The 22,693-nt window shown below is 39.0% G+C and overlaps 1 protein-coding gene across 7 annotated transcripts in view; it reads left to right on the forward strand.

Annotated features, from left to right (window-relative positions):
• Positions 1 to 22,693, forward strand: part of HTR1E (5-hydroxytryptamine receptor 1E) — a 543,697-nt gene that overhangs the window by 400,700 nt on the left and 120,304 nt on the right. For 3 of the 7 annotated variants that reach the window (XM_053710502.1, XM_053710504.1, XM_053710503.1), the window contains one exon: positions 20,391 to 20,504. The exons of the other annotated variants lie outside the window; for them this stretch is intronic. The gene's annotated coding sequence lies outside the window, so the exon portion shown is untranslated. The remainder of the gene's footprint in view (positions 1 to 20,390; positions 20,505 to 22,693) is intronic. 7 annotated transcript variants of the gene reach the window in all.

The following is a 22,693-nucleotide window of genomic DNA, read 5'->3' on the forward strand; positions in this document are numbered from 1 at the left end:
TTCCCCTCCTATTTTTAGAAAAATATTTCCAATAGACGCCACCACACGGGACTTATGACAGACAGTTCCTAAGGTGGAGGGAGCAGTTTCTACTTTAGCAAAGCGTACTACTATCCCTGTCGAGGACAGTTGTGCTTTTTTAGATCCAATGGATAAAAAATTAGAAGGTTACCTTAAGAAAATGTTTATTCAATAAGGTTTTATCGTACAGCCCCTTGCATGCATTGCTCCTGTCACTGCTGCTGCAGCGTTCTGGTTTGAGTCTCTGGAAGAGGCTTTACAGGTAGCGACTCCATTGGATGACATACTTGGCAAGCTTAGAGCACTTAAGCTAGCCAATTCCTTTGTTTTCTGATGCCATTGTTCATTTGACTAAACTAATGTCTAAGAATTCTGGTTTTGCTATACAGGCGCGCAGGGCGCTATGGCTTAAATCATGGTCAGCTGACGTGACTTCAAAATCTAAGCTGCTTAACATTCCCTTCAAGGGGCAGACCCTATTCGGGCCTGGTTTGAAGGAGATTGTTGCTGATATCACTGGAGGAAAAGGTCATGCCCTTCCTCAGGACAGGTCCAAATCAAGGGCCAAACAGTCTAATTTTCGTGCCTTTCGAAACTTCAAGGCAAGCGCGGCATCAACTTCCTCTAATGCAAACAAGAGGGAACTTTTGCTCAGTCCAAGACGGTCTGGAGACCAAACCAGACCTGGGACAAAGGTAAGCAGGCCAAAAAGCCTGCTGCTGCCTCTAAGACAGCATGAAGGAATGGCCACCTATCCGGTAACGGATCTAGTAGGGGGCAGACTTTCGCTCTTCGCCCAGGCGTGGGCAAGAGATGTCCAGGATCCCTGGGTGTTGGAAATTATATCCCAGGGATATCTTCTGGACTTCAAAGCTTCCCCCCCAAAAGGGAGATTTCACCTTTCACAATTATCTGCAAACCAGATAAAGAGAGAGGCATTCTTACACTGTGTATGAGACCTCCTAGTTATGGGAGTGATCCATCCAGTTCCAAAGGAGGAACAGGGACAGGGTTTTTACTCAAATCTGTTTGTGGTTCCCAAAAAAGAGGGAACCTTCAGACCAATTTTGGATCTAAATATATTAAACAAATTCCTCAAGATGGAAACTATTTGTACCATCCTACCTATGATCCAGGAGGGTCAATATATGACTACAGTGGATTTAAAGGATGCTTATCTTCACATTCCGATAACAAAGATCATCATCGGTTTCTCAGGTTTGTCTTTCTAGACAGGCATTGCCAGTTTGTAGCTCTTGCCTTTGGATTAGCTACAGCCCCAAGAATCTTTTCGAAGGTTATAGGGTCACTTCTGGCGGTCCTAAGGCCGTGGGGCATAGCAGTGGCCCCTTATTTAGACGACATCCTGATACAGGCGTCAAACTTCCAAATTGCCAAGTCTCATATGGACGTAGTACTGGCATTCCTGAGATAGCATGGGTGGAAAGTGAACGAGGAAAAGAGTTCTCTATCCCCACTCACAAGAGTTTCCTTCCTAGGGACTCTGATAGATTCTGTAGAAATGAAAATTTACCTGACGGAGTCCAGGTTATCAAAGCTTCTAAATTCCTGCCGTGTTTTTCATTCTATTCCGCGCCCTTCGGTGGCTCAGTGCATGGAAGTAATCGGCTTAATGGTAGCGGCAATGGACATAGTGCCGTTTACATCTCAGACCGCTGCAACTATGCATGCTCAGTCAGTGGAACGGGATTACACAGATTTGTCCCCTCTACTAAATCTGGATCAAGAGACCAGGGATTCTCTTCTCTGGTGGCTATCTCTGGTCCATCTGTCCAAAGGTATGACCTTTCGCAGGCCAGATTGGACAATTGTAACAACAGATGCCAGCCTTCTAGGTTGGGGTGCAGTCTGGAACTCCCTGAAGGCTCAGGGATCGTGGACTCAGGAGGAGACACTCCTTCCAATAAATATTCTGGAAGAGCGATATTCAATGCTCTTCAGGCTTGGCCTCAGTTAGCAACTCTGAGATACATCAGATTTCAGTCGGACAACTTCACGACTGTGGCTTACATCAACCATCAAGGGGGAACAAGAAGTTCCCTAGCGATGTTAGAAGTCTCAAAGATAATTTGCTGGGCAGAGACTCACTCTTGCCACCTATCAGCTATCCATATCCCAGGTGTAGAGAACTGGGAGGCGGATTTTTTAAGTCATCAGACTTTTCATCCGGGAGAGTGGGAACTCCATCTGGAGGTGTTTGCACAATTGATTCATCGTTGGGGCAAACCAGAACTGGATCTCATGGCGTCTCGCTAGAACGCCAAGCTTCCTTGTTACAGATCCAGGTCCAGGGATCCCAAGGCGACGCTAATAGATGCTCTAGCAGCGTCATGGTCTTTCAACCTGGCTTATGTGTTTCCACCGTTTCCTCTGCTCCCTCGACTGATTGCCAAGGTCAAGCAGGAGAGAGCATCAGTGATTTTGATAGCGCCTGCGTGGCCACGCAGGACCTGGTATGCAGATCTGGTGGAAATGTCATCCTTTCCACCATGGACTCTGCCTCTGAGACAGGACCTTCTACTTTAGGGTCCTTTCAACCATCCAAATCTAATTTCTCTGAGACTGACTGCCTGGAGATTGAACGCTTGATTTTATCAAAGCGTGGCTTCTCCGAGTCAGTCATTGATACCTTAATATAGGCACGAAAGCCTGTCACCAGGAAAATTTACCATAAAATATGGCGTACATATCTTTATTGGTGTGAATCCAAGGGTTAGGATTCCCAGGATATTATCTTTTCTCCAAGATGGTTTGGAAAAAGGATTGTCAGCTAGTTCCTTAAAAGGACAGATTTCTGCTCTGTCTATTCTTTTGCACAAGCGTCTGGCAGATGTTCCAGATGTTCAGGCATTTTGTCAGGCTTTGGTTAGAATCAAGCCTGTGCTTAAACCTGTTGCTCCCCCATGGAGCTTAAATTTGGTTCTTAAGGTTCTTCAAGGAGTTCCGTTTGAACCTCTTCATTCCATAGATATCAAACTTTTATCTTGGAAAGTTCTGTTTTTAGTAACTATTTCCTCGGCTCATAGAGTCTCCGAGCTATCTGCTTTACAATGTGATTCTCCTTATCTGATCTTCCATACGGATAAGGTAGTCCTGCGTACCAAACCTGGGTTTTTACCTAAGGTGGTATCTAACAAGAATATCAATCAAGAGATTGTTGTTCCATCCTTGTGTCCTAATCCTTCTTCAAAGAAGGAACGTCTATTACACAATCTGGACGTGGTTCGTGCTTTAAAGTTTTACTTACAAGCTACTAAAGATTTTTGTCAAACATCTGCTTTGTTTGTTGTCTACTCTGGACAGAGGAGAGGTCAAAAGGCTTCGGCAACCTCTCTTTCTTTTTGGCTAAGAAGCATAATCCGTTTAGCCTATGAGACTGCTGGCCAGCAGCCTCCTGAAAGGATTACAGCTTATTCTACTAGAGCTGTGGCTTCCACTTGGGCCTTTAAAAATGAGGCTTCTGTTGAACAGAATTGCAAGGCGGCAACTTTGTCTTCGCTTCATACTTTTTCAAAATTCTACAAATTTGATACTTTTGCTTCTTCAGAGGCTATTTTTGGGAGAAAGGTTTTACAGGCAGTGGTACCTTCCGTTTAAGTACCTGCCTTGTCCCTCCCTTCATCCGTGTACTTTAGCTTTAGTATTGGTATCCCACAAGTAATGGATGATCCGTGGACTGGATACACCTTACAAGAGAAAACACAATTTATGCTTACCTGATAAATTTATTTCTCTTGTGGTGTATCCAGTCCACGGCCCGCCCTGTCATTTTAAGGCAGGTAATTTTTTCATTTAAACTACAGTCACCACTGCACCCTATGGTTTCTCCTTTCTCTGCGTGTTTTCGGTCGAATGATTGGATATGACAGTTAGGGGAGGAGCTATATAACAGCTCTGCTGTGGGTGTCCTCTTGCAACTTCCTGTTGGGAATGAGAATATCCCACAAGAGAAATAAATTTATCAGGTAAGCATAAATTGTGTTTTTAGTTTAGATAATTGTAGTTTATTTAATTAATTTATTGATAGTGTAGGTGTATTTGTAACTTAGGTTAGGATTTATTTTACAGGTAATTTGGTAATTATTTTAACTAGGTAGCTATTAAATAGTTATTAACTATTTAATAGCTATTTTACCTAGTAAAAATAAATAGCAAGTTACCTGTAAAATAAATATAAACCCTAAAATATCTACAATGTAATTATTAATTATATTGTAGCTATCTTACGGTTTATTTTACAGGTAAGTATTTAGATTTAAATAGGAATCATTATTAATATTAAATAGGAATATTATTAATATTATTTAGATTTATTTTAATAATAATTATGTTAGGGGGTGTTAGGGTTAGACTTAGGTTTAGTGGTTAATTCTAATATAGGTTGCAGCGGGGTAGGGGGATTAGATTAGGGGTTAATCATTTTAATATAGGTTGCGGCAGTGTAGGGGGCTCACATTAGGAGGTAAGATATATAATATAGGTGGCGGCGGTGTAGGGGGCTCACATTTGGGGGTTAGATATATAATATAGGTGGCGGCGCTGTAGGGGGCTCACATTAGGGGGTAATATATATGATATAGGTGGTGGCGGTGTAGGGGGATCACATTAGGGGGTTAGACATTTAATGTAGCTGGCGGCGGGTTTGGGAGCGGCGGTTTAGGGGTTAAGCACTTTATTAAAGATTGCGGTGGGGGATTGCGGTTGACAGGTAGATAGACATTGCGCATGCGTTAGGTGTTTTATTTTGCAGGTAGTTTAGGGAGTTACGGGGCTCCAATACTCAGTGTAAGGCTTACTACGCCTGCAATTTGTGGCGAGGTGAAAATGGAGTAAGATTTCTCCATTTTCGCCACGTAAGTCCTTACGCTGTATATTGGATACCAAACTGCGCAGGTTTGGTATACCTGTCTATGGGCCAAAAAGGCAGAAATATACGAGCGTAACTTCTAGGTTACGCTGTATATAGGATACCAAACCCGCGCAAAATTTGGCATCGCCAGCTTTTGCGGGCGACGCTGCATATCGAATCAGACCCCAGGAGTGTGCACGGGTCTTTAGCAGTCTATAGCAGCAGTATTTGCAACAATGTATAACACTGCAATAGACAATATTGCAAACACTGCTGCCAGATGGCTATAGACATGTGCAAGCTCCTAAACTCATCCGAGATTACTCTTTAACAAAGGATATGAAGAGAATTAAGCAAAATTGATAATATTAGTAAATTGGAAAGTTGTTTAAAATTTTAAATTCTATCTAATCCATTTAAATCTAATTTAACTTTACTGTCCCTTTAAGGCTATACAGCTGCAGCATATTTTTAAGTTTCATGATGTTCCAAAATTGGTTCTTGGGCTTGCAGGTGCCATGACTCGTCTAAGTTAAACACTTAAAAAAACATCCACTATGGGGTTAGGAAAAAAAATGTTGTTTTGTTTTGTTTAAAGGGATATGAAAACATTTTTTTTTCTTTCATGATTCAAACAGAGCATACAATTTTAAACAACAGTCCAATTTACTTCTATTATCAATTTTGCTTCATTCTCTTGGTATCCTTTATTGATGGAGCAGCAATGCATTACTGGTTGCTAGCTTTACACATCGGTATGCACATCGGTAAGCCAAGAAGAGATAAATATGTGCTGCCACCAATCAGCAGCTAGCTTCCAGCTCCTGAGTTTACCTAGGTATAATTTTCAACAAAGAACACCAAGAGAATGAAGCAAATGAAATAATAGATGTAAATTGGAAAGTTGTTTCAAATTATATGCTCTTTCTGACTTATAAAACAATGTTTTGGGGGTTTTATGTCCCTTTGAAAGACTTTACATAGAAACAGATATTGACGGCAGATAAGAGCCATAGGCCCAGCAAGTCTGCCCGATATTACCTAAAAGCAGAAACTTTTCTAGTTTGTAGGATACAAACAAGCGAACAAATCAAAGCTCAGTCCTCTCACTCAGATATATGCAAAAACAGCAGTTGTAATAGTATAAGCACAAGTCTTGGTGCTATTTATAAATGATGCTATGTAGCAAATGGACTTATGACAGTCACAGTCTGAGAGTTTCAATAATATGATTATCCCCCTTCGGTGTGGTAATAGTAAAATGCAAATAATTGGCAAACATACCTCTCTGTTCGTTCTTAAACAGGACCGCAGGTGCTTAGGGAAAAAAAAGTTTGTAGGATAGCCTTATGCTTGTCCCAGGCATTTTTAAAGTCCCCCACAGTGTTTGTCATTACTACCTCTTGAGGAAGTTTATTCCATAAATCAATCACTCTTTCTGTAAAGAAGTGCTTCCTCAAATTACTCCTGAATCTACTACCCTTCAGCTTGAGCTCATGACCCCTTGTTCTTGAATTTTCCATTTCATGTAAAATACCCACAGCCTCAGTTTTGCTAAGCCCTTTAATATACTTGGAAGTTGCTATCATATCACCTCTCTCCCTTCTCTCCTCTAAGCTGTACATATTTAGGTCATTGAGCCTATACTGGTAAGTTTTATTTTTTAGACCATGTACCATTTTGGTAGCCCTCCTTTGCACAGATTCAAGTTTGTTAATATCATTGTGAAGATATGGCCTTGAAATTGGATGGATTACAATTTTTTGACCCCAAGTAAAAGGAGGCAATACAGGAAGGGGTTCAGTTTAGGGGGTGGTAATCAGGAAGCAAACCTGATGCAATCATATTCCAATCATTGTCTCTTACACAACAAACCAACTAAAATATATTGCTGCTATTAGTGACAGAATGTGTTAGGTTTCATAAATACTAAACTTATGGACAAAACCATCACAGACGAAAGAGTTTGCTAGACATTTGTGAGCATAAAACAAACAAAAAAACCTCTAGTCTTCACCCCCCCCCCCCCCCTGAATGCACAGAATTATTAAAATACATTGAAATGATTACATAAGCATAGTATATACATCTGGTAAATTGATTCCAATAGTTTATTTGTATTTCAAAAGGAATTTAAAAAAAAACACAAAAGAAGAGTTGGACCGCTCTTCTGACACAATTACCACTGATGAAAATAAAAATGTAATTAGCAACAGTGAAAGACACAGCAGTGACCAACATAATTAAAATAATTAGGCAAGGATGGGCAAATGCAAAAAAAGGCAAGGTTTCTGTTGACATAACGCCTCACTTCAAAATGAGAAGGTTGGTGTCAGTAATGGATGTAAATGATTTTCAGGTGAGAGAATTGTGGTTCCCTAGAACTAAGGAAATTGATGAGAAACCTGTATATGGAGCCTTTTTAATAACACTGTGTAAAGATATGTTAGGGATTTGTCGCCATAGAAGAGAATTGACTCCCATATTTGTGTTTGGCATGCTCAGAAAATAAATGTACAACCTAAAAAGAGCCCATGGTATGCAAAAGTCAATCACTTATTCAGACATATTTACATAGAAACAGTTCAACTATCTTCTAGTTTTGGACTGAATTGGCCAAATCATTTTGAAATCAAAAAGCAATACAGGTAATCCCTTTATTACCCATTCCTCAGTTTTGCATAGCCAACACTGTTATATTAATATACCTTTCTATCTCTGTGGTTACCTTGTATCTAAGCCTCTGCAGAGCAGACTGCCCCCTTATTTCAGTGCTTTTAGCAAACTTGCATTTCAGCCAATTAGGGCTGGTTCCTGCATAACTCCATGAGTGAGCACAATGTTATCTATATGTCACACATGGGCTAGCACTGTCTGGCTATGAAAAGCTAATAAAATGCACTGAGATAAGAGGCAGCCTGCATGGGCTTAGAAACAGGCAGAGATTTAGATTAGAGGTTATAAAGTATATTATTATAATAATGTTTATTGTGCAAAGCTGAGAAATTGGTAGAAAAGGTGTTATCTATCTTTTTAAACAATAAAACAATCAAGTGGACTATCCCTTTGATTCAGTTGTGCCATCAAACCTCACACAACTAATTTCTGATATTCCCATAATAGCCAATAAAATGTAAAACAAAAATGGATGCTATTGCTGAATGTCTAGATGATTAAAACCTTGAATAGACAAATTGATGGTGAGAGTCTCAGGAAAAATGCCTGTATTCATCAAGATTTCAAATGCCTGTATTCATTTTCTATTGTCAAATATCTACTTTATCTGCAATGTATGAATTTCAGACACTGTATGCACCCCTTGCTCAGATACTTATAGTTATTGAATATAAAAGAGGCTTTAAACTTCACAAAATAATAATGATGATGACACCAATAATAATTACACATGGATTATCAAATTAACAAGAAAAACCACGTTAAAGCAGCACTCTTAGGGAAAATTAAAAAGTCACTTTATTAGATTCCTTTAAAATGGCACATTCCAACAATGTGAGGATAGACACAAGACATCCTTACGCGTTTCGTGCCTGCTGGCACTTAGTCATAGGATCCTATGACTAAGTGCCAGCAGGCACGAAACGCGTAAGGATGCCTTGTGTCTATCCTCACATTGAAGGAATCTAATAAAGTGACTTTTTAATTTTCCCTAAGAGTGCTGCTTTAACGTGGTTTTTGTTGGATCTTGGTATTACGGCTTGCTCAGCCGTTAAGCGTGCACCACGTCACAATTTTCAACTCACGCCCCAAACAATTGCAGCACGCTGTGTCTGTCAGTGGAGGAGACTGCCGGCTTCAGACCTGGAGAAGCGTTGAGGATTTGTTTGATTATCAAATTAACAAGCTTTTCTTACTTGTATATTGTGCTTCATAATAATGACATACATACAGAAAAATATGTAGCATAGTAAAAGTGCAAATGCAAAAGATTCAATCAGTCAAGGATGTTATACTAAAATAAAAATGCCTGGACATTGCTATAAGGAATACCTAAGAACAAGTGTAATGGTTTACATCATTGTTTCTCAACCGCGGTCATCAAGTACCCCCAACAGGCCAGGTATTTATTACAGCTGAACCAGTGCACAGGGGAAATAATTAGCTGATGGGTAAGAGTAGGTTAGTAACCATGGTGTTGAGACCATGGTGACCGCGGTTAAGAAACACAGGTTTACATGACATTTACAAAAGTTTACCCAAGAAGAGGAAAAATTAGCTACCCTAACACTAGCCCTTTCCAATTTACCTATATTATCAAATTTACTTAATTATCTTATTATCTTTTGTTGAAGGACCATCAGTGCACTACTGGGAGCTAACTAACACATCTGGTGCAGCTACCAATCAGGAGCTAGATCCCAGTAGTGGATTACTTCTTCTAAACCTGCGTAGGTATAGTTTTCAACAAAGGATGCCAAGAGAATGAAGTGTATTTTATAATAGAAGTAAATTGGAGATTTGTTTAAAATTGCATGGGCTACCTGAATCATAAAAGTTTCATTTTTATTTTGCTTTCACTTTAAATAGCGGGTGTAAAATATAAATGCTACTAGGGCGTAATAGTACACACAACCTGGTGGTAGGCTGCTGAAGCTGCTATTTTTACATTTAAAAGAGAAAAATAAAAACACAAACACAACTTCACAAAAAAATAATTTTTGCTTTGCTTAATAATTGACAAAAAAAGTCAAACACTAATGATGATTTAAATCTGTTTGCTTTGACCTTTCAGATATGAAACTGGAATGGAAGTAGATGATAGGATCCTTACTTTGCAGTAATCATTCCTTGAATTTGTTTCCAGACAACAAAAGATTTTATTATCATTTTGTAGTTATATGGATTTCATTTTTCTATTGAAAAGACAAAGATGATCAGCATTATGTTTTCTGAAATTATATTAAGCTTCAATGCAACCTTTAATCCAGTTATGTAAAGTTTATGAACATAATTCTCAATTAGATGAATCATAACGATTATACTGTTATTGGCTGTAGATCAGGGACTATGTTTTGCATATGTATCTAGCAGAATAAAAAAAAAGAATGTGTTCATGAGTTTTTTTTTTTAGTTTTTTTTTTACAGTCCATGCTATTTTTTAAGATTTAGGTTATTTAAAAATAGTCTGTTTTACTTGTATCAAAGGGACACTAACAATATTTTCTTTCCTAAGATATGATGAGTCCACGACTTGAGAAATTACTGTTGGGAATATCACTCCTGGCAAGCAGGAGGAGGCAAAGAGAACCACAGTTAAACTGCTAAGTATCACTCCCTTACCCACAACCCCCATTCATACTCTTTGCCTTCGGTGCATGGAGGAGGTGAAGTTGAGGTGTCTGAAGAAAAAAATTGATTTCATCTACAAGCAAGTTTTGGGGTATAGCCGTATTCCACATCATTCCTTGCAGTCGGGTAGTAGTGGCTTTAAAGCAGTTAGGAACTTGTAAAGAGGTACTTACTGCATTTTCCTAACAATTGCTGCCCTAGTTTAGAAAGCCGGAGTTGGCTACTTTGTTTTTTCTTTTTCAAAGATCTCTGTGAGGAACCGTGTCCTCTCATACCTTGTAACTGTCTACATGCCGGACTGCGGAGCAGGTAAGTACTTTTTCTTCCAGTTGGGGAGACCATGCACTTAACAAATTAAAAAAACTGCTTTTTTATTGGGACATAGATAATCCTGTTGTATGGGTTACACTGGGGCATGAAGCAGGCCCTGTAGCATGCCCCTTTAAAAAGAAAGGGTAAAATGTTTTTGTTAAGCTTTATTTTCTGACACATATTTACTTTATAAAACAATACAAGTTTAAACTGAAAGTAAGGCTGAATTTTCTATGTCAGCAGCTTATTCATTTTCCCTTTACTTTAAAATAAAACGATGCAACATTTTAAACTGTCAGGTTTGAAAAACTGGTTACTTCTGGTATTCAGTGTACCAGGAAGGAGTGGCTCTCTGTGTCGCAGCAGTAATTTGAGCTTGGGAGTTGCGGTCACATGACTGGCTTTACTTCATAACGTTTCTGAGGAAAAAGTTGTTTTTCTCCATTTCTGGGTGATCCGGTCTTAATTGGTAGCGGTAAGGCACCTCAGTAATTGAGGTGTGGGGTTGCCTGAGGGGTATTTTAGAAGTTTATTTGATGTTTATTAAATGTTTTTCTTAACTTTTCTCACATGATTTTAGCTGGGGATCGATCCTAATTTGGGATAAAATTTAAAGTGTATTTTTTCCTTGGCTTATAATTGAATATTAAAATCTTTGAAATTTATATGTACAAGTTTATTTACTGTTTCACAACATGTCTGATATTGAGCAAGAGCCTGCTCTCATGAATTCATGGTTATTGTGTTTAGATGCACAAATTGCTGCTCCTATGCAATTTTGTTCTTCATGTGTCAAGAAAACCTTGCAAACTAAAGGTAACATTTTTGAGCCTAATGTCTCTCAGGATGATGCTGTTAAAATAGTACCTCAGCTTTCTCCTGCTACGTCCCAAGCCTCAATGGCATCACATGCAGTGCCCTGCTGTTCCTCTATAACTTCTAGTGGAGTTTAAAAGCAGAAATTGCCACCCAAGTATCTTTCAGCAGTATCTGCAGCATTAGCTTCCATTCCCAGATTACAGAGAAAACGCAAGAGGAAATCTAGAAATTCAGAAAGTAAGGTGCCTGTCCTCAGTTATGCTTCCCAAGTTCCCCTTTCTCATAAGTCTGATGAGGAAGATACATCGGGACTTTCTGAGGATGAAATCTCAGATTTGGACAGTATAATTCCTGCTTCTGAGACTGACGTTGTATCCTTCAGATTTAAGCTTGAACACCTTTGTGTATTTTTTAAAGGAGGTTTTAGCTACTTTAGATGACTCTGATACCCCTGTCGTAAACAGTTTATTTTAAACTTTAGTTTATTTGATGAACCTTCCACTTCAGAGGTTTTTCCTGTGCTGGACTGTGCTAGGGAGATTATCTCAAAGGAATGGGAGAAACCAGGGGTGACTTTTTCCCTGTCTCTCATTTTTAAGATATTTTTTCCTGTTGAGGACTCGATAAAGACCCTTTTTTATACTGTACCCAAAGTTGAAGGGTGTATTTCCACTCTAGCTAAGAGAACCACTATTCCTATTGAGAATAGCTGCTCTTTTAAGGATCCGATGGACAAGATACTGGAGGCTTATTTGAAAAAAGATTTATGTTAATCAAGGTCTCCAATGGCAACCTGCGATGTGTATTGCTGTGACTAGTGCTGCATCTTATTGTTTCGACGCCTTGTCCGATTCTCTTTAAGTAGAGACTTCCTTGGATGAAATTCAACATAGGATTAAAGCTCTTAAGTTGGCCAATTCGTTTATTGCACATGCCATTTTACAGATTGTTAGACTAGGAGCTAAAACTTCTAGTTTCGCTTTCCTAGCCCGCAAGGCATTATGGTTGAAATCCTGGTCTGCGGATGTTTCCTCTAAAGTCAAGCTTCTGGCGATTCCTTACAAGGGCAAAACCTTGCTTGGACCCGGTTAGGCAGAAATTAACTCTGATATTATGGGTGGAAAAGGGTTTTTTCTACCTCAAGATAAGAAAAATAGGCTTAAAGGACATCAGAGTAATTTTTGTTACTTTCGTAACTTCAGAGGAAAGCCTTCCCCTTCTTCTTCAAAGCAGGAACAATCCAAGTCTTCTTGGAAACCCAATCTTTCTTGGAACATGGGGAAACAATCAAGGAAACCCACAACTGATTCCAAATCAGCATGAAGAGTTTGCCCCCAATGCAGGATCGGATCAGGTGGGGGGCAGACTTTCTCAGTTCTCAAGCCTGGATATGAGATGTCCCAGATCCCTGGACTGTGGACATAGTATCCCAGGGTTACAAATTGGAATTCAAGACTTTTCCTCCCAGAAGCAGATTCCTTCTCTCAAGATTATCTGCAGACCATGCATTCTTGAAATGTATACAACATCTTTCCTCCCTGGGAGTGATAGTTCCAGTTCCAGTGCAGGAACAGGGTCTCGATTTCTACTCTAACCTATTTGTGGTTCCCAAAAAAGAGGAAACTTTCCTTCCCATTCTAGACTTGTAGTGTCTAAACAAGTTTCTCAAAGTTCCATCCTACAAGATGAAGACTATACACTTTATTCTTCCTTTAGTTCAAGAGCATCAGTTCATGACAACCATAGACCTTAAGGATGCGTATCTTCATGTTCCTATTCACAGGGACCATCACAGATTCCTGAGATTTGCCTTTCTGGACAAACATTTCCAGTTTGTGGCCCTTCCATTTGGTCTAGCCACAGCTCCCAGAATTTTTTCAAAGGTTCTGGGGGCTCTTTTGGCAGTGATCCGTTCTCATGGAATTGCTGTGGCACCCTACCTAGACAACATATTGGTTCAGGCACCATCTTTTCAACAAGCAAAATCTCACACAGAGATACATATTGTTTTGTTCAGCATTTTTTCAATCAAAACAAGTTATATATAAGCTTCAAGTCTATGTCATGTCAGCAACTCAGGATTTCTTTAATCACTACATAGAGTCACTACATAGATTCATATAGGCCAAGAAGACTGGTTCACATTCATCACACATTTGTATCACATTCCGTCCTTGAACCAATCTTATTGACATATGAATAAGCCATGACTTTCAAAGGTCTGCAGAACATTTGATAAGCCATGTAGCAATTCCATAACGTTAATATACAAATTAGGATTGCTATCACCAATACCGGGTGAATTATCCAATGTAGCATCTGTTTAGCTGATGGTGAATATCCCATAAAAATATCATACCAATGATGTTGTGTTGCTGTTTCAATATTTGAGTCTATTTTAACCCCTTAATGACCACAGCACTTTTCCATTTTTTGTCCGTTTGGGACCAAGGCTATTTTTACATTTCTGCGGTGTTTGTGTTTAGCTGTAATTTTCCTCTTACTCATTTACTGTACCCACACATACTATATACCGTTTTTCTCGCCATTAAATGGACTTTCTAAAAATACCATTATTTTCATCATATCTTATAATTTACTATAAAAAAATTATAAAATATGAGGAAAAAATGGAAAAAAACACACTTTTTCTAACTTTGACCCCCAAAATCTGTTACACATCTACAACCACCAAAAAACACCCATGCTAAATAGTTTCTAAATTTTGTCCTGAGTTTAGAAATACCCAATGTTTACATCTTCTTTGCTTTTTTTGGAAGTTATAGGGCCATAAATACAAATAGCACTTTGCTATTTCCAAACCATTATTTTTCAAAATTAGCGCTAGTTACATTAGAACACTAATATCTTTCAGGAATCTCTGAATATCCATTGACATGCATATATTTTTTTTAGAAGACATCCCAAAGTATTGATCTAGGCCCATTTTGGTATATTTCATGTCACTATTTCACCGCCAAATGCGATTAATTTTTTCACAAACCTTTGGTTTCTCACTGAAATTATTTACAAACAGCTTGTGCAATTATGGCTTAAATTATTGTAAATTATTCTCTGGGATCCCCTTTGTTCAGAAATAGCAGACATATATGGCTTTGGCTTTGCTTTTTGGTAATTAGAAGGCTGCTAAATGCCACTGCGCACTACACGTGTATTATGCCCAGCAGTTAAGGGGTTAATTAGGTAGCATGTAGGGAGCTTTTAGGGGTAATTTTAGCTTTAGTGTAGTGTAGTAGACAACCCAAAGTATTGATCTAGGCCAATTTTGGTATATTTCATGCCACCATTTCACCGCCAAATGCGATCAAATTAAAAAAAACGTTAAATTTTTTCACAATTTTAGGTTTCTCACTGAAATCATTTACAAACAGCTTGTGCAATTATGGCACAAATGGTTGTAAATGCTTCTCTGGGATCCCCTTTATTCAGAAATAGCAGACATATATGGCTTTGGCGTTGCTTTGTGGTAATAAGAAGGCCGCCAAATGCCGCTGCGCATCACACGTGTATTATGGCTAGCAGTGATGGGGTTAATTATGTAGCTTGTAGGGAGTTTACAGCGTTAATTTTAGCTTTAGTGTAGAGCTCAGCCTCCCACCTAAAACATCAGACCCCCTGATCCCTCCCAAACAGCTCTCTTCCCTCCCCCACCCCACAATTATCCCCGAAATCTTAAGTACTGGCAGAAACTCTGCCAGTACTAAAATAAAAGCTATATTTGGGCTTTTTTTTTTTTTTTGGCATATTTACATATGCTCCTGTGTAGGATCCCCCCTTAGCCCCCAACCTCACTGATACCCCACCAAACAGCTTTCTAACCCTCCCCCTCTGCCTTAATGGGCGCCATCTTGGGTACTGGCAGCTGTCTGCCAGTACCCAGTTTAGTAACAAAAAGTATGTTTTTTGGGTATTTTTTGCCCTTTTCTGTAGTGTAGCTTCCCCCCCCCCCCCAAGACCAACCCCCCACCCCTTCAGGAACCCTTAGATGATCATTATTATTTTTTTATATTTGTTTTTTTTAACACTTTTCTTAACTTTTTTTTCTGCAGTGTAGCGGTTCCCTCCCGCTCCCACCCCGTGCACGCAACCCGCCCGCCGCCCCCAGTGCACGCGCGTGCTCCCGTGCGCGCCCCCGTCTGTCCCGCCCCCGATCCCGCCCCCCTCCACTCCACTCGGCACATCGATGGCCGCCCACCCGCCTCCCAGACTTGCTCCCACCCACCAATGATACCGGCCACCGATGTCCGGTGCAGAGAGGGCCACAGAGTGGCTCTCTCTGCATCGGATGGCCAAGGGGGGTTATTGCAGGATGCCTCGATATCGAGGCATCACTGCAATAACCGGAAAGCAGCTGGAAGCGAGCAGGATCGCTTCCAGCTGCTTTCCAGACCAAGGACGTACGCCACACGTCCTCGGTCATTAACTGTATTTTTTTCTGAGGACGTGTGGCGTACGTCCTTGGTCGTTAAGGGGTTAACTAAATCCAATTATAGTTGTGTATATAACTTGATGTTGCAAAGTCTGATTCAACAATTTTATATGTGTCTTTACCAATTCTGATCTACTCATCATGTAATGTAATGCTGAAAAAGATAAATTCCAATTGGGAATCATCATTATATTTGGTAGCCACAGGGAACTCACATTTGTATGAAGTTTTGGATGTAATATATAGGTCCTATTTTCCCATTTAAAAATAGTAAGATTTGGGATGAACTGTTACATTCAGCATGCTTTGGCCTCTTGAGCGCAGACTTAAGAGAAAACACTATTAAAACTATCTATAGATGGTATTTAACCCCGATTAAAACCAGCCACATGACTCTCACAAACAACAGACTCTGCTATAGAGGATGTGGGGAAGTGGGTTCATATCTTCACATGTGGTGGGACTGCGCCATAATAAAACCAATTTGGGTTCAATTATCCTCCCTCTTGGGTATGATTTTAGAAGATCAAATACAACTAAAACCAATACAAGCCCTACTACATGAACCGTTGCCACAATACAACAAACATATAAACACATTTATTAAGATTGCTTGCACGGTCACTAGAATGAGTATCGCAAAATACTGGAAAATGAAGGCCCCAACGTGGGAGGAGGTGAGGAATAGATTAGACATGACTTATCGTATGTATGAATCTGCTTCTAAAATCCTAGATACCCAAGCCCAGTTTGAGAAGATCTGGTTTTACTGGACACTCAATGGGAATTTAGCTGAATAAACATTACGAAGATTCTTCAATGAAACAGGAGCGGTAAACCGTGATGCTTGGGGGGGGGGGGAACCCAGGCGCCCTATCCTACTCCTACTCTATACCTTCCTTTCCTATCCTATCCCACTCTCACCTACTTTACTTAGACTTTCTTATTTTCCCTATTTCAGGAGGAACTATATAAAACACTAAGGAGCCAGAAACGCATAGATACAGTTCCACCTCTTCTCTTAGTCTTCTCTATCTTCCCTCTTTTCTTACCTCTCCTTCCTCTGCTCTCTCTTTATCTCCGTATATTTTTGCATATTCTTTTATAGATATTTGATCTTGAGTAGCCTTTATTAAGAAACTAAGCAGTACATGTTGATCCCTTCGTTCTGGAGGTAACAGGGGAGGACAGACATGTCCTTTTTTGCCTCTCCACTATAGAGGGTACCAGTATAACCTTCCACAAATAGACTCCGTAGGTTATATACAAGGGGTGGAGCAGAGGCTGTGCAACTTCCATAGTTCGACTCTCAATTTATATTACACAGAAGTACCCCGGGAAATGTAGCATAATATGTTATCAATGCCTGCCCTCTAGCCTTTTGGATATACGTAGAGGTCTACGGACCATAGATTCTATTTCTGTTTTTGTCTTTCTCTTTATGGATGTGTATTATTAACTTGCTTTCTTTTTTGCTCATGTTCGGATCTAACAAGGGGTTTGGGCATGGATGGCAGAGATAAAGATATCACTGGGAGTGGAGAGAGAGAGATGATTTTCTTTTCACTTGTTTTCATTGTACACTTGTTTTATTAAAATGCTAATAAAAAGATTTAAACATAAAAATAGTAAGATTAGATATACATCCAACAAACTATACATAGTGTTTGTGAAGCTATTTCAATCAACATTTTCCATTGTATAGGTAGGATTGTCCAATAAACATGGTTCATATAGTCTGGAATGAACAGTACATACCACTCCTTCTATCATCTCTTCACATAAATTGAAATCACGTGTTAAATTATTAGTATCATTATGGGTACCTTTAAACTGAGGCATCCAATATGCACCTCCTAAAATCATAGGTAATGTAAAATGTCGGTAATATTATATAATTGTACATTTCCTTTGCATACTGTATCATTACAATTTATTAAAGCACTTTCCAACTTTATCCACATGTTGGAATTTTTTATGTTCAATAAATGTTTCCATAATCCTAAATTACCAGTCATCAATCTAGTTTGAGCAGCATTTTTTGTTGGATTTGATTTAATGTTTTAATACTACACACTGTCCAATGAATAAAGGAAGATAAATTATGAGTTAAATCCTCCCCCCAATAAGTTGTGGCATTAACTAAATCCAATACATCAAAACTAATATCTAATTGTTTTTGTTGTGTCTTAAAAGTATTAGGCATCCTTCTAGCCTGATATCTTAAAGCATTGTTCGTGCCTTGTCCCACATTATGTAATCTATTTGCTAAAGTTTCTATATCAAATTCATTCAGTGTTCCTGCAAATGTACCGTATGATCCTAACAAGGTATCATACCATGCCCTTCTGGTTCGTATTTTACACTCTGTTGTTGGTGGAAATTGAACTTCTACATCTACAAAGATCTTTTGTACATATAATCCAACCTTTCTACAAGTAGAAGGTATCTTTTTAATTTTTCCTGGATCAATAACTGTACTATTCTTAATAATTAAAATAATATATTGTGCCCATAAATTTTGATTACTAATTTTGGAAGCATTATAACACACAAATGCATTCAAGTTTGACATATTATACACAAGTATTCCCTTGGTATACGTATAAGGTAGATCTGTGGAACTATTTTGTGCTATTGTTCGTATTGATTGTATTCTTTCTTGGACAGTTGTCCTTATATACCCCAAATCGACTCCGGCACAGCATATTGAAGTTAGATTTTGGATATGTATAGATGTATAGTTTCAGTATCATCATATAAACAGTATTTCGGTCGATACTTTTGTCCCGATGGGGGTGTCCAAAGATATCCTGGATTAACAGTCACATTGGCTATATTACAATAGGTGTTGCCATCACATGTGTAAATATTCTGTTGTTGAATTCGTGTTTGATTCACCCATCCCCACCTAACAGTTTGACTTTCTTTCTGTAAAATTTCTTCTCTTGGTGTTACGGCTTGTGCCCCAAAAAGCTTTCCATGGAGGCCAAAAATAAGAATCCATATACTGAATTTCAGCCATATTTGTAAAAGGTGAAACACAATTTTATTCTCGAAGTTAACATTTGTCCTCAGGTATATTTTCCCATTGTTCTTTACCTGGTCTAATTACTATTAAAGTTTTATCATTGCCTACAGCAATTACTTCAGCCGCATCTGGCAATCCTTGAAGATTTTGAATCCATATTTTAGCCCCTACATTTTTAATATTTGATGAACCAAAGCCCTTATCCCCTCTTACTGTTAATGTAGTTGGGGTTAAACCCTTATCATAGTTGCCATGAACAATGGAATTATCAACAACTGGGCTATTCTGTCCCGTTCTTGAATATGTAATATTTGTTTTCCATTGTTCACTAAAATTACTTTAATTTCTCCTTGATAATCAGCATCTATAACTCCTCCTAGTACTGATATACCCCTCATAGCTAAGCTAGATCTTGAGGCTAATTGTCCATAGAGTTCATGAGGTATCTGGCATTCTATTCCCATTTTAATTAATTCGACCTCTCCTAGTTTCAATTATGCTAACTATTGCCCCTTTAAATTTTATTAGGATTGCCATAACTTAAAGTAGCCTCCGCCCCAGTATCCACTAAAGCGGGAACTCGTTGTGCATTACCTCCTTTCCAATAGGGGTGTCCATATTCTCCCTTATTTAATTTTTTTCAAATACTGTTTTAATAAACCATTCATTCACTCTACCAAACCTGCTGCTTTCAGATAATATGTAATGTGATATAAATTTTATTATTCTATTTCATATAAATTAATATGAACACTGCTGCCCTCAGCAAGTTCAGTGATTTAATTCATTCATTCATTCTTAGAAGAGCTCAGGTAAAATAAACAGTACATTTTTATTGGCAGCATCAATGTAGTAGTATATTGTCAAAACATTTATACATTATAATAAAAACATATATAACCTATGCATCTAAGAATGAGCCTCTCTGGCTTTATACACACTTCCAATGCACTATAATGAGAGCACCTGAGCAACTGTGTGGGGTGGGGTGCTAGAAACCATGAAGATGGTTAGTCTTCCTTTAAATACAAATACAAATATTTCTGCACACCTTACAAAATAATACTTCTTAGGGGTGCATGCAACCAACCAAATAATTAAACAAAATAGAATATTGCCGCACATCCCCTTCTATATTATCCAAACATTTTAAATATTGCAAAATAAACCAAAACAAATTACCTAAGCTCATATTTTTCTTAAGCCAGTCACCAACTTACAAGTTGTCCCAATGTTGACTGGTCCTAACACTGCAATGTGATGCCTTTCTGGGCTGTAACATTTCCGCTTTAACCATATATTTCCTGATTTTAACTTTACTAACTTTCCCTTTTCGTTTTTAATATTTACCTTCATCGCAGCTACTTCAGCTACATGTTGATAAGTACTCAACTTATCTGAAAGCAACCTATTGTTGCATTGCGCTACCATAATATTACCCTCTAATTCGGCAATGTGTATTTCTAATTTTAAATTACACTTACACCAATCTTCTGCTTTCTTATGTTGTTCCCTGTATGCTGTACACATTATCCATAGCCTCCATGCTAAAGTGAGCTTTTCTTTTCCTCTCTCAACAGGCACTTCCTCTAATGTTTTAACTGCATCAACAAGATTGGCTTCTTTAAGAGTCAAATCCCATTGTTCACACAACCACGCTCCTTTAGCTACCTCATGTGCCACATCATTATAAGGTAAATCATCCCACCCGGGAATAGTAACGTCTTTGACAACGTTAACCCTTTTGTTAAACATTGTTACCCCTAAATAAAATTTTCTTTTGTGAATAAGTTCATTATTTTTTTATGATTTGACAGCATAATACCCGCAAACCAACACAAATATTTCAACAGTCAAATACTTAAATATCCCATCCTCGTCCCCAAATTATGTATTGCTTAATAAAATGTGTACTTTAATACATATGCTAAAAGCAATAATTGAACTCATTGCTATTCTTAATAGGTATAATAGTTTATTCACAAAAGAAAAGAACAATCTTAAACAATAATGTATTATAACAACTTGTAAATCACTACATCACCAGATCATGCATCATATATGTTCCACTTTGGCTGGGGATTCCTGTCAACTTCAGCCCGAACTATATAGAAGATCTGGGAGTTTCAACTTAATATCCAAACGACACGTCTGCCCTTGAATTGAGAAGTCCAATCAAAGAAATCCCAGATCCTTTATATACACTCTTATAATACTTCTTACATTAGTTTTGGCAAAACTGTCTGTGTCTCTTATTCCTGTCCAGATGTATCCGGTCCAACAAACGTCTCAACCAGGGATGAGTCATTTGTTCTTTTAGCATACATAGTGTTTTGTTCAGCATGTTTTCAATCAACACAAGTTATATATAAGCTTCAAATCTATGCCATGTCAGCAACTCAGGATTTCTTTAATCACTACATAGATTCATATAGGCCAAAATGAAAAATTCATCACACTCTATATGGCCTGCCAAATCACATTTGTATCACAGTCAGGAAAAACAAAATAATTTCCTCTTGCCTCTCTCTTCAGGCTACTGCTTATCCTTCAGTGGCTTAATGTATGTATGGACATCATTCCTTTTGCTCGATTCCATTTGAGAGCTCTCTAGCTGTGCATGCTCAGACAATGGAATGGTGACCATGCGGATCTATCTCAGAGAATAGAGTTAGATCAGTCGTCAAGGGACTCTCTCTCATGGTGGATTTCTCAGGAACATCTGTCCCTTCCTGGGTGACCATGACCACAGACCCCAGCCTGCTGGGCTGAGGAGCAGTCTGGAATTTGTTAAAAGCTCAGGGCCTTTGGACTCAGGAGAAGTCTGCTCTTCCCCTCAACATCTTGGAGTTGAGGTCATTTTACAATGCTCTATTGGCTTGGCCTCAGTTGTCCTCAGCCCAGTGTATCAGGTTCCAGTCAGAAAACATAACCTCTGTGGCTTACATCAATCACCAGAGAGGAATTCAGAGTTCCTTAGCCATGAAGGAGGTTACTCGGATTCTTCAGTGGGCAGAGACCCACAATTGCTGTCTATCTGCCATCCACAATCCAGGAGTAGACAACTGGGATGTGGATTTTCTGGGCAGACAGACTTTTCATCCCGGGGAGTGGGAACTCCATCCAGAGGTGTTTTCCAGCTTAGTCCTCAAATGGGGGCTGCCAGACTTAGATCTGATGGTGTCCCATCTGAACGCCAAGCTTCCAAGGTACGGTTCAAGGTCAAGAGATCCGCAGGCCATTCTGATAGATGCTCTGGTGGTTCAATGGGTTTTCCGTTTGTTCTCCTTCCACGAGTCATTGATCATATTAAACAGGAGAGGGTGTCAGTGATACTAATAGCCCCTGCGTGGCCTCACAGGATATGCTTTGCAGACCTAGTGGAGATGTCATCTCTCCCACCTTGGAGACTACGTCTGAGGAAGGACCTCCTGATTCAGGGTCCCTTCCTTCATCCAAATCTCCTTTCTCTGAAGCTGACTGCTTGGAGATTGAGCTCTTAATTCTGTCTAAGCGTGGTTTTTCTGAGTCGGTCATTGAGTCCATGATTCAGGCTTGCAAGCCTGTTACTAGAAAGATTTACCATAAGATATGGCATAAATATCTTTATTGGTGTGAATCCAAGGGCTACTCTTGGAGTAGAATTAGAATTCCTAGAATTTTATCTTTTCTTCAGGACCCTGGAGAAGGGATTGTCACTCAGTATCCTGAAGGGTAAGATTTTTGCTTATCAGTTTTACTACATAAACGTTTGGCGGATGTGCCAGATGTGCAATCTTTTTGTCAGGCCTTGGTGTGAGGGTGTCTAGCTGTTTAAGTGCAAGATATTTTTTCCTTTTTGCTTGGTCAAAATCAGGCCTGTCTTTAAGTCTGTTGCTCCACA

This window comes from Bombina bombina, chromosome 4, assembly GCF_027579735.1.
Source record: "Bombina bombina isolate aBomBom1 chromosome 4, aBomBom1.pri, whole genome shotgun sequence".
Lineage (NCBI taxonomy): Eukaryota > Metazoa > Chordata > Amphibia > Anura > Bombinatoridae > Bombina > Bombina bombina.